Source organism: Macaca fascicularis, chromosome 15 (genome assembly GCF_037993035.2).
Source record: "Macaca fascicularis isolate 582-1 chromosome 15, T2T-MFA8v1.1".
Classification (NCBI taxonomy): Eukaryota; Metazoa; Chordata; class Mammalia; order Primates; family Cercopithecidae; genus Macaca; species Macaca fascicularis.
In genome coordinates, this window is record NC_088389.1 from 116957400 (window position 1) to 116970916 (window position 13517).

The following is a 13517-nucleotide window of genomic DNA, read 5'->3' on the forward strand; positions in this document are numbered from 1 at the left end:
TTAGCCGGCATTCAAGAGTATGTCATGTCTGTTTTCCCACCCTGATAAATCCAGTAGCAATAAACCCAGAATTACTCTTTCTTAAAAACTACCTCATTGCAGAGGACTGCTTGTTGGGTAGTGGATTAATGTCCAAACCTCTTAGCTAATTAGTGTGAAACACAAATCACCTTTCGGTAATATGACTTGACAATAAAATGAGAAGTCAAAGCAGATGTTTCATCTGGATGTCTGCCCCTTAGAACCTTTGAGATGGGCTGGATGGTCTGCTTTGTGCTTTCTCTAGCACAGTGCTGCTAACATCCATATTATGACTAATAATTTCTATTTTGCACAATCAATAACTTCATGGAAAAATTCAACAGCACTTTATATATTAAAGTTATTCTCTGGAGGGCAAATGCAGACCAAATCTTGAACAATCGGATTTCATTTCAGAGTGGAATTTTAGTGGATTTCTGTGATAGGAAAAGTCTGAATTAGCAAGGAGACAAGACCAGTGGTACTGATAGTGAGGTAAGCATTAAGTTACAAAAGGAGAAAGTAATATTCGCTATCCAGAAAACCCTCCCCAAAAGACTTTGAAATTTGTAGTAGACATGTTATATCTAAATTGATATCTGAAGCTGTTATTCCAAGGACGTTGCTTTGGATAGATGTCTGACATTTGTCTTTGTTACATAAGCTATCTTACATTTCCAGAACATGTTTTGTAATGGTAATCAGTGAATGATAAATTTGGTAGTAATCATCAGCTGTTCAGAAATTGAAATATGCGGTCTGTGGCAATACAAATATTTGTTTTTAATTTGTTGATCTTGGTGATTTTAAAACAAACCACCCTAAAGAGGAATGCTTCACAACAGAGCCTTAATAATTATTGAAGACCAAAAACATGATATGAAACTGACTTGCCAAATTAGGAGTTGGCTGGGCCTATGAAGGCGGTGTTCACTCTGAGAATGGAGGTGTTCAGGGAGAAGCACTGTAAACCCTAAACAGGGCTTCCGAGGATGCTTATGGAGACTTGCATCTACCTGGTCTTTCTGTGCAGGCCACGGTGCATTGTTTGGGTTTCCACTGGCATCTTCACTTTGGCTGGGAAAAGTAGAGATGTGGGAGTCAGACAGACCTGGGTTGCCCTCCTAGGTCCGTCCCTCCCCAACTGAATGATGCAGAAGAAATTACTTGGCATCTGTAAGATTCCGGTTTGCATCTCTGTGAAGATGAGCACCTACTTCATCTCACATTGCCAGGAATAAATGAGAATAGACCTATAAGATGCTTACTCCAGGATCTAACCCAATGCAGAGACCACATGCTCCTTTCCAGCTTTTCACCTTTTGCTTTCTGTCCCTTTCCTCCACCAAGCTGCTCCTCCACAATTGAGGCCAACTCAGTACTTGAGCTTGTGGAAGAGTTTGTTTCATCTATTGCAGAAAAAGAATAGGGCCTGAAAGCCTAGCTATAGATCCATGTGAAGGTAGAATGCCCTTCTGGTTATCCTTGACCCTGGCTGTGAATATCCTCTAACTTCTGCTCACCTTGTGGGTATATCCCTTAAGAGGGAATGCAGGAAAAGACAGCCCAATACAAATACTGGCAATTTGTAGATGAATGAGTCAATGTGATCAAAGGAGTTATGAAAACATGTTCAAAAGCACTGGCAATTAGGAAAATACAGTTTAAAGTAAAACGAAATATCACTGGCAAAAAATTAAAGATTGTTCCTGTGTTTATGGAAAACAAGCAGGCAACCATGAATGAATTTAACCATCAAAATTATCTATGAAAATTTAAAAAATACACATGCCTTTCAACCTAGCAGTTCAATCCTGTGACTATATTCCTCAGAAATTAAAGCATTAATATGGAAAGTTTTATTTACAAGGATATTTACTGAAGCATTATTACTAAAGACAAAAACAACCAAACCCAACAACAACAAAAAACAAGAAACCCACAAATACAAGCTGGAAGTAAACAGCTGTAGGGGAATAACTGGTAAAATAATTGACGTCATCTCACCAAGGTATGTTTTTTGATAGTAAAAAAAATTGGTTAGAGCTATCAGAGTTTACAAAGTGTTATTGAATGAGAACAAAAAAGGATGTGGAGAAATTTGTATAAAATGATCCAACTTGTAAAATAAACACGCACTAGCAAAATTCCATGTATCTCTCTCATTCTCTCTCTCTCTCTCATTCCCTCTGGGGGTGTGTGTATGTGTGTGTGTGTGTGTGTTTGCCTTTCTATGAGGATTGAGCATAGAGACAAATAAGAACCATAGTTTAGGCTACGGTCATGGAGTGCTGGGGAATTACAGGGATAGAGAAAATAGGGACAAGCAAAAAATAAAATAAAAGCCCGCACTAAGAAGATCTCCATCAAGTATAATATAATTCCAGTTATGTAAAATTAATATGTATACAGATATGTGTAAATAAATAGGAACAAAGAATTAGAACTTAACCTACTGATTTGACAACTGTTATATATTAAAAAAAGAAAATATCAGCATAACGGGAGTAGTAGTATTTTAATTTGTGAAGTCAAGCTATCCAACCCGCCGGGCATGAACCCATTGCTCTACCCACTTAGATATGTGTGCATCCTTTTAAATTTACGTATGCTTGTATACATGTATATGAGCCTAGAAACAGTAAGTACGTGGCCGGGTGCAGTGGCTCATGCCTGCAATCCCAGCACTTTGGGAGGCCAAGACAGGCAGATTACCTGAGGTCAGGAGTTTGAGACCAACATGGCGAAACCCTGTCTTTACCAAAAATACAAAAATTAGCTGGGTGTGATGGCAGGTGCCTGTAATCCCAGCTACTTGGGAGGCTGAGGCACAAGAATCGCTAGAACCTAGGAGGCAGAGGTTGCAGTGGGCTGAGATCACAACACTATACTCCAGCCTCGGCAACAGAGTGAGATTCTGTCTCAAAAAAAAAAAAAAAAAAAAAACAAGAAAGAAAGAAAAAAAGAAAGAAAGAAACAGCAAGGATGCACTGGATAGTTTTTTCTTCATACCTCTTGTGATGGCATACTTTTATAATTACAATTATATTTTATTTTTTGACACAGAATTTCACTCGTCGTCCAGGCTGGAGTGCAATGGCACCATCTCCGCTCACTGCAACCTCTGCCTCCCAGGTTCAAGCGATTCTCCTGCCTCAGCCTCCCAAGTAGCTGGGATTACAGGGCACCCACCACCACACCTGGCTAATTTTGTATTTTTAGTAGAGGTGGGGTTTCACCATGTTGGCCAGGCTGGTCTCGAACTCCTGACCTCAGGTGATCCACCTGCCTTGGCCTCCCAAAGTGCTAGGATTATAGGTTTGAGCCACCACGCCTGGCCTTATAATTATTTTCGTAATTAAAAAAAAATACTTAATAAAGGACACTTTCAAAATAACCGAAAACCTTTTCAAAGGAAGAAAAGAAAAACAAGCAAGTTAGTGGTTCTTTCTCAAGGGCCGAGGGGTTGTTTCTATTTCTGCCAGAAGAGAATCTGGCCACCTGCCTCGATGGACTTTAACACAGTGTTAAAGAAGTTACGATTAAGCTAAAAACGGAAATGGTAAGAGGGGATGTGAGTAGCCAGAGCTTACTGCGGGCCAGACTCGTCCTGGTCTGTGTGAGTTTTAGCCAGAAGAGCTAAGCTGCAACAGCTCGTTCTCACGCTGGCCTCTTTCTTCAAGGGGCTTATCTTTCAAAGACAGGGCCTGGCTGATCAAGGATCTAGACAGGGTTTGTGTCCTTCTTGTCCAGCCCACAATTGGACTGTCATTGTAGCTTCCATGAAGGGTCCTAGGAGTTCTATAAACTTGAGGTTAAACCCTGGCCAGTACACAGAGACCTGGGAACAACCTTCCCAAAGCAACCCTTTAACAAATACTTTCTGCTTTAGAGGGAGGAGGACCGGGAGGAAGGGAAGGACACACACAGCATTAAGTGGCTATGGATATTTTATCAAACAGTTGTGATTAGAGCATTTGACAGAAAATTAACAAAAGATTTTGTTTTCCTACCGCTTGGGATTTGGCTGGCTGCCTGTGCGGGAATTCCAGATGCGTTTGGATCACTGTGATTGTGTAAATCCTGCTGATCTTTAAAAAGAGATCCTTAGGATTTAGGGGTGGAACACAGAGGAGCTCCCGTCATCCTGACTTGCCACCACTCAAAATGGAACAGGGAACTCACGGGCCTCCTGTGCATTCTGCCTTTCCAGCTCTCAGCATTTTTCTTCCCCCCCGATTTACCGTATCACAAGGAAGTTACAGATATTGAATCAAAGTGCATCGCTGTCATCGGATTTCATCTTGAGACTATTTCTTCCATTAGAGAGTACAGCTCTGTAAAAGGCTCTGATCTATTGAGCAACCCTAATCCAGAAAATTCACATAGATACTGCCTAACCATGGCAAAGGCATGAGCGCATTCGCCGAAAAGGTCTGGTGATAACTTCTGATAAATATTAGGCCACTTGCAGCTCATCCCTTTGGATGTGTAGTTTGTTTTGTTTTAGTCTAAGAATCCTATATAGATATAACAGGAGAACAGAAATGTTTCTGGACCTACCTCTTCCTAATCTTACAGACAAAGCAATGAGTCTTTAGGAAAGTATGGAGTCATTCAGACACAAAATAAAATGCTAGTTAATTTTGGGGAAATTTGCATTTTTATACATAAAAATTTGACAAATTCTTCTGAAATTACTAGACTTGCAAAGATGAAAAGCATCAAGTTACAGGACTTGAGTGACCGAGGCTGTTCATCCCTTCACTTTTCCTTGTACATATTTCGTTTCTTTAATTTCTCTTTTCATACTTTTTAAATATACTTTCAGAAGGTGCCTCAAAGATCTCATCTGACACGTAGTAGGCATTCACTATATAATTGTCATATGAGGATATGCCATGACAATGAAGTCATATGTTTAGTCAGGTTAGGCTAAATTATGTTGTCATAACTAATAACTCTAAAATCTCAGTGGCTTAGCACAATAAAAATATATTTTTTGCTCACTACAAACTCTCATGTGAATTGACAGGAGGTTTCCATATCTAGAGGTTGGCGATTCCCTTTAACTTGTGAGGCCATCATCTCCACACTTGACTTTCAGAGTTGTTCTAGCAAGAGATAAGAAAGATGAAGGAGACACACTGGCTCCCAAGAACCTTGCAATGGAAATGGTACATCAATTCCTTTCATATTCCTGTTTGCCGGATGCAATCATGTGCCCCAGACCCCAAAATATGGAAGTATGGGACATGCAGGGAGCCCAGGAATATTCAGTGAGCACTCATGGCCTCTGCTACCCTTGGTTTTTAGGAGACAGAGAGGTGTAAATTAAAAGCCAACGCAATGTTTTCCAGTTTTATTTATCTAGGCTTCATTACTACTAGTCTTGCAAGGGACTTTGTGGGGAAAATGTTTTGCTTTTCATGGTGAAACAAATTTGGCAAATGCTGTATATTATATTTACCTCATCCAATTTATGATGTGCAATTATTTACTAAAGGTTTTGAAAAGTTCAGCATCAAAGAAACTAGTTATAAAAGACAAGAAATCAAGCTGTGAATCTAATTTATTTATTTGATAAATATTTTTTGAACACCTACTATTAATATTTGCCAGGTATTGAGCTAGACTTTTGGGGGGAATTAGATGAATAAGGCCTTTTTCTTATCCACCAGGAGACTAATTCCAGGGAAGGGGTATAAAGTAATTGCCTAAGTGTACTTTCATTACAACAGGTGACGCATATATTACCTATTCGCCAATGGGTGTCTGTATCTTTTTGGGCCAAAGCAAGTTTTGTAACTCACTTGAACACATTTGGGTTGTTATTTTGCAATCTATTCACATCCTGTAGTAGGCGGGCAATTTAAAAATACAGTGACACCAGTTTACTTTCTAGTAGTTGGCATTTTCCTTAACAGTATACACTGTAAAACATCTATGTTTTAATGCTGCTATAAAGACACATGCACACGTATGTTTATTGCAGCACTATTCACAATAGCAAAGACTTGGAATCAACCCAAATGTCCATCAGTGACAGATTGGATTAAGAAAATGTGGCACATATACACCATGGAATACTATGCAGCCATCAAAAAGGATGAGTTTGCGTCCTTTGTAGGGACATGGATGCAGCTGGAAACCATCATTCTTAGCAAACTATCACAAGAACAGAAAACCAAACACCGCATGTTCTCACTCATAGGTGGGAACTGAACAATGAGATCACTTGGACTCAGGAAGGGGAACATCACACACCGGGGCCTATCATGGGGAGGGGGGAGGGGGGAGGGATTGCATTGGGAGTTATACCTGATGTAAATGACGAGTTGATGGGTGCAGCACACCAACATGGCACAAGTATACATATGTAACAAACCTGCACGTTATGCACATGTACCCTACAACTTAAAGTATAATAATAATAAATAAATTAAAAAAAAAAAAAAAAGATCAAATACTGGCCAGGGGTGGTGGCTCAAGCCTGTAATCCCAGCACTTTGGGAGGCCACGGCAGGTGGATCACCTGAGGTCAGGAGTTTGAGACCAGCCTGGCCAACATGGTGAAACCCTGTCTCTACTAAAAATACAAAAATTAGCTGGGCGTGGTGGCATGCACCTGTAATCCCAGCTACCCGGGAGGCTGAGGCAAGAGAATCCCTGCAACCCGGTAGGCAGAGGCTGCAGTGAGCCAAGATTGCACCATTGAACTCCAGCCTGGGTGACAGAGCGAGACTCTGTCTCAAAACAAAACAAAACAAACAAAAAAAATTAAAATATCATACGATGCTAATCACATAACAACACATACTAGTGTGACACAAGTTTTAAAAATTAGAACAGTGGTGTGTTCTTTTAATAAAAAATATTAAACAACCCCAAAGAAAATATACATTAATTCTTAGATTTTTGCCTGCAACCATTAGTCTAAGTTTCCTAGTAAAACTTTCTGGAAGAAACTACTGTTACCGGTTTTTTCCAGAGACAGTTTGTGTATATACTATATTACACATACATACATAAAATACCCCTTTTATTACATATAAAAATTTGTAGTATTCTTTCATTTTTATCATGTGTAATATGTATCTCTTTTTAAAACATAAATATTAAACTATCATAAGTTCTAGTCTACACTGTCTAAAAAATTTTTAAATATATCTAGAATTGCATTCTGTGTGCATGCATGTGTGTGACTATACATACACAACTCATAGACCCTGGGTGTACCACAATTTATGTAACTAGCTCCCTACTGATCGTCATTCAAGTCAAATGGTTTCTAGAGAAGTTTATTTTTTAAAAACTTCATGTGTATGAATCTTTTAAAAAGCAGCCAAAGTAAGCTAATGCATCCCTAAAAGTGTGGTTCTTGTGAGACATTTTTAACACTCCAGTGGGTTTTTAAAAGGATACAAGCCTACAGCTAGACAGGAGGGATAGGCTCTGGTGTTCCACAGCTCTGTAGGGTGCCTGTGGTTAACAGTAAAATATGATATAGTTCCAAATAGCTAGGAAGATTTTGAATGCTCCCAGTACAAAGAAACGATAAAAGTTTGAGATGATGGATATGCGAATTATTGTGATCTGATCCCTACATTATACACACCATAACAATGCTGTGCACTTCATGAATATGTACATATTTATGAACATACTATGCGTCAATTAAAAAAAACCTTTTAAATAAAAAGTTAAAATTCTGGATTAAAAAAATACGTAAGGGCCAGGCACAGTGGCTCACACCTGTAATCCCAGCACTTTGGGAGGCAGCGGTGGATGGATCTCCTGAGGTCAGGAGTTTGAGAACAACCTGGCCAACATGGCGAAACCCCGTTTCTACTCAAAATACAAAAATTGGCTGGGCGTGGTGGCAGACGCCTGTACTCCCAGCTACTCGGGATGCTGAGGCAGGAGAATCGCTAGAACCCAGGAGGCAGAGGTTGCAGTGAGAAAAGATCGTGCGATTGCACTCCAGCCTGGGTGACAAGAGCGAAACTCTGTCTCAAAAAAAAAAAAAAAAGAAAAAGTAAGAATATAACCTAAGAGTTTGCTTCACATCTGTGTGTATATGTATCGATGTTTGTGCAACTTAAAAATGTGTGGCTATTTTATCTCTTTAAAGGTTAATTGATTTCGATGTTAGGCTCACTAAGAGATAGTGTTCAAGATTCATCCGTTTCTGAATTCATACAAATACACCCTGGACATAGCATGGACATACGCTGATGCATGGAAATAACTACTGGTGATAGTTCCACAGCCTTGGTGGGAGTTTTACAAAGGTGTTAATTTTGTTGATTATATCCAAAATTATTAATACTTTCTGCATTGCTATGAAAACGTGTAGCACTGGGAACACAGATATTTAGGGAAAAGGGTGAATATGTTTCGCTGTGGAAATTCAGTGCTGGTAGAAAAAGGGAGCAGAAAGAATGTTACTTGTATGTCCTCCAAGACGAAGCTGCCTGGAAACACTGAAGGAGGACTGGGGCCAGAGATCTTCCACCTGCCAGGGCAACCCCCAATGACTCCCATCTTCAAAGTGATTTATGAACTTTAATGGAGACTCACAAGAGCCCCAGAAGGCAGAGAGGTTATAATTACCCCATTTACAAATGGGAGATGGAGACACAAATAGGTTAAGTGCTTTGCCTCAGGCGCCCCGCAGTTGCTTCTGGAGTTCCACAGCAGAGGGGCCTGCTTTCCCAGCTCGCTCACACCCCAGCCCTGCGTGGCCTTTCTCGCCTTCCCAGGGACTCTACCACTGTCCTGCAGAGACCAGCACTGTATCAGAAAGCCCAGGGCCAGGTCTCCACTAGGAGAGAAAGGGAGAGAATTAGGGTCAGAGGAGAGGTAATTCAGACTCCACTGCAGGCATTCTCATTAGGAGTCTAAGTGCCAAGGCTGAGTCTATCTTTCCGTATGGATATGCACCCCGTGGACATTCAAGAACCTGCTGGTAATCATATCAATTACCCAGATTATAAAGGCAATGAGTATCCTTTCCCCTTAGCTATTTAGATAATCATTGGATATGAATTTTCCAAAGACTTGGCTGAATCCAGATTTCAAACTAAAACAAAGGTTTTCTCTCATCACCCACCTGGTGGTTAATTTCTTCCAGGATGTCACTTTAAAATGCAAAGCAGAGAGTTGAGAAAATTGCATGACTACCAGAAAAGAATATATAGACTGGCATCTGGCAATTGGGATTACACGGAGCCAAGAAATGGATAATTGAACCTATCTCAATCTTTGTCCGAATCTTAGAACATTCAGATATAATAGTAGTTAATATTGCTGGAATTTCTGAAGGTGAAAACTACGTAAAAGAAAGTGCAAAGAGAAACTTATTAATAAATACAATTTATTCACTTGCTAGCAGCTGGGGAGAGAGTAAGTGTTGGGAAGGCTAGCAATCAGAGAGAAAGTACATTTTTTTTTTTTTTTTTTTTTTTTAGAAAACAGTGCTTTATTATAGCTCCAGAATTAATAAATAACCTGAAACCAACTGCCTATAATCTACAACAGTGGGGACCACAAATGGGCAAACTAAAGGAAGGACCACGATGATGGGACTTGGACACACACATCACTTAGGGAGGCAAATCTAGAAGTCCCCCTATCACACTGCCTTCCAACAGACACCCAGCACAATTATTCCTATTTCAGAGATAGCACCCAAAGACAAAGGCCAGAGCTTATCATATAAATGCCTTGTTTGTCATTGTCACGTTGTATTTTCCTTATAACAACAAACAATAGCTAACAAAAAATAAGAACTACCACAGAAAATGATAACAAAAGACTAAAATGATTGCTATTTTTTTCCCACCTATATTTTGGGAGGTTTAGAATTTATATACGTTTCACTGAGCTCTCTGCTTCTTTCTCTTTCCCTGAACTCCTAACCCACTGAATAACTTTCAGTGTGTATTTAAATTTTCATTTTCTCTTGAAGTGTTCTGGTTACGTCTGCAGATGTTGAAATTGCTTTACAAAAATGTACACATCTCTAGTATTAATAAATGCTTTTTAAAACTCTCAATTTAAAAAATTAATTCCTCTTATATTTGTACATAGATTACTCAGAAAGTTCCTTTAGAAATAAATTCCAGTGACATTGATTTTTTTTTTTTTTGCAGTTTTATTTCAATGAAAAATCTCGCTGCTTTTTTTCTTGTATTTGATTGCCCAGCATTTTGTTCCTTTTCTTCTCTGGTTGGCTGCTGGATGTGGTGCAGGCTCCTGCTTCATCATTTTGCATTCTCTCCTTGGTCCTAGGTGTTCTTTCAGCCAGGACCAGGGCCTTCCTGCCCCAGCAAAGCTCATCCACCTGTGGGTCCAGCAACTCCGTCTGTCCTCAGCACGCTTTTTGAACACTGGCTCACTTCAGAGCCGTAAATGCCGAGGTATGTGAGTTAATCCAGTCTCCCTGGCTGATAGAATCCATGACAGGATCACAAGCTGCAGGGTAATAAACATCATTTGGGTGCTAATAAATTTCAAGCTTTGAAAGTAGGTGTTTATGTCTAGCAAGAGATACTGTTGGCAGAAGGGAACTTTCTTGGGGTGTCTGTACACTGTTTTGTAGGAGCTGAGGTTTCAGGTAGAAAGGACAGGGAGTTATTTTTAGCAAGAGCCTTGGGCCTACCCAACTGACTTTCCCATTCCAGTCACAGCTCTGCTCCTGCTGTTTCATTCCTCTTTGAGCTCCACAGTTTGTAGCTGGCTCTGTCTATCTGTAAAGGGAGACCAACTTAAGCATTGATTTCCTGGGGAAAGGGGTGTCAATTTTTATTACATTCCTTTTTTTTTTTTTTTTGAGACAGAGTCTTGCTCTGTTGCCCAGGCTGTAGTGCAATGGCAGGATCTCGGCTCACTGCAACCTCCGCCTCCTGGGTTCAAGCGATTCTCCTGCCTCAGCCTCCCAAGTAGCTGGGATTATAGGTGTGCACTACCACGCCCAGCTAATTTTAGTATTTTTAGTAGAGACGGGGTTTCGCCATGTTGGCCAGGCTGGTCTTGAACTCCTGACCTCAGGTGTTCCACCCGCCTCGGCCTCCCAAAGTGCTGGGATTACAGGCGTGAGCCACCACGCCTGACCTTTTTATTACATTCTTTACCCGTCTTTAGTCTCCCCCTTGCATGTCACCCTCCTCATGTGATATAATTTTGGAACTTTGATTTTTCTATCCAAGATTTTCAATTGGATTAGAGAATAAAATATGTAGAATTTTGCTCTTTGGATGTCTTTAAAAAGAGGGTAAATTCCTGTTTTGGTTGGTCTCTATGGTGTGGTCTGACATGTTCAATTAACTACTCAGAAAGGACTAATAATTTCTGAATCATCTTTAGCTTATTCAAGACTCTTCCATGGTAAGAGAGATGCAAAAGAAAGAGGTGGCACAGACTTGCAATCTAGCTGGGAAGAAAAGAACTGAAAGTATGAAAAACAAAAAGGAAGCCCAAGGTTGCTCGGTGTGCAGCCCGCCCTGTCAGTGTGGGTGTGTTCTTTCTAGGTGGAGGGCACATGAGGGCATACAGCCTGGTTTCACCAACTAGATGCAAGGAGCTGCATTTTTGTGCTAATTCAGTCCACTACTTGAAAAGGACAAGAACATACTACCAGAAGCCAGTTTAGTAATTTCACCTTTCTTATCATCCTTCCTACCTTGTTTGTGTCCTAGAGATGGCAGTAAGGATTGGTTAGTATTGGAGGGTGGCTGCTTTGAGATGCTTCTAGTTTCCTTTCTCCATCAGTGACCCCTTCATTCTGATGCACTCACCTTTGCGCTAAAAGTCTCTGTTAGACAGCCATGCCCATGTGTTCCCTGCCCTCCAGTTTGGAAGGGCTGCTAAGTTAATAGGTGAATGTCAAATCAGTTCCTTGGCATCTGATTGTTATATAATGAGTTTTGTGGCCAGAGGGTGAAAAGAGAGTATCTAGGCAGTGTACGTCAGTGCTCTGTGAAATGCTTTGGGTGACCCCGGTGGAACTACTTCTTTATTTTCAAGGGAGGTGAGTGGTGCAGCTGCCACCAGCATGAAGTTTCTCCCAGTGAGAAGTATGTGGGTAAATGACAGCTCCCACCTTCAACTTTTGCCCGGTTGCTGAATGTCCCCTCCCTTTATGGAACATACACCTGACACCCTGATGGATGCGTCTCCCTGCAGGTACCGTGAGTAATGAGTCTGCAGCTGATTCAATCGCGGGGTTCCCATATCTTTCTTATTAGTTGTGCAGCGCAGTTCCTTGAGCTGACAGCTGTACAATAGCACCTTTTAAACTTTTCCTGGTTTCATGCCAGAAAACTTATCTTTTAACGATTTTGCACCCACCTCCCAACTCCCAGAGCAAGTAGAGAAAGGGAGTATGTTTTGAAAGAAATTCCAGGCTTCTTTTGTGTATTTTCTCGCCTGGCAGTCCAGTTTGTAACTGATTAAAAGCATCACGGAAAACAGTTACAGGACGTCTACATGAAGTCCAAGTTCATCATGTTTTAACACTGCTATAAAATGCTTTTTTGAATGTTTACTATGTGTCAGGCACTATGCTCGGTGCTGGGGATAGCAGGTTAGCACAAACTGTTTTGTCTTAGGCATTCTTTGTGATTTTAGCCATCTAAATTGCACGCTGTGACTATGAAGTAGGTAGTTCATGTCTGTTTTGTTGCTTTGAAAAAGATCCCATACTAAAAGGTACAGAACAAAATCTTTTTTTCCTCTATTTTCCATAACCCGGTAGATACTACTCTATAAAACTCTTTTTGTACAATTTCTTGAGAACCTTGTTACTTTCAGGAATCACCACCCTCAGTTAACTGGGCTCTTCCTAAATAATTATTTGCTTTGATTTGATGGGCACTGTGGAGTCTGGAACAGTGATGTTTCCCTATTTTCAGAGATATTTAACGCTATGGAGACACCAAGGTGGTATAACATACATTTTTTTTTCTCCTAACATTATTTCTGATCTCATTTATTTTCCTCCTTGATTACCTTTTGTGTGATTTTCACACTTATTTAATTTTTCCCATATTCAGTACAATTTTATTACCTATAGTCCCCATGTTGTACATTTGATATCTGCACTTGTTCATCCTATACCTCTGCTAATTTGTATTTTCTGATCTACATCTTCCCATTTCCTACTCTGTCCCGTCCCCTCTCCAGCTCCCCTCTCTGCAGAGAGCCATTTCCATTGCTAAATAAAATTCTCTGCCTTCACCATCCTTCAAGTGTCCGCACAACCTCATTCTTCTTGGATGCTGGACAAGAGCTTGGTACCCATGCAAGGAGGCAAGGAGCCAACTGAGCTGATAACACACTATTGTTCATGGACAGTGGAGCTAAGACAGCATTGTAATACAGCCTTTGGTGCTTGGGGGTCGAAGGCATCCCCACTAGGGTGCCACCTCAGGCCAAGTAAACAGAGCTTGCTCCTGCTGGGGCCCTGAGCGACCAACAAGGTCCTGCACTTG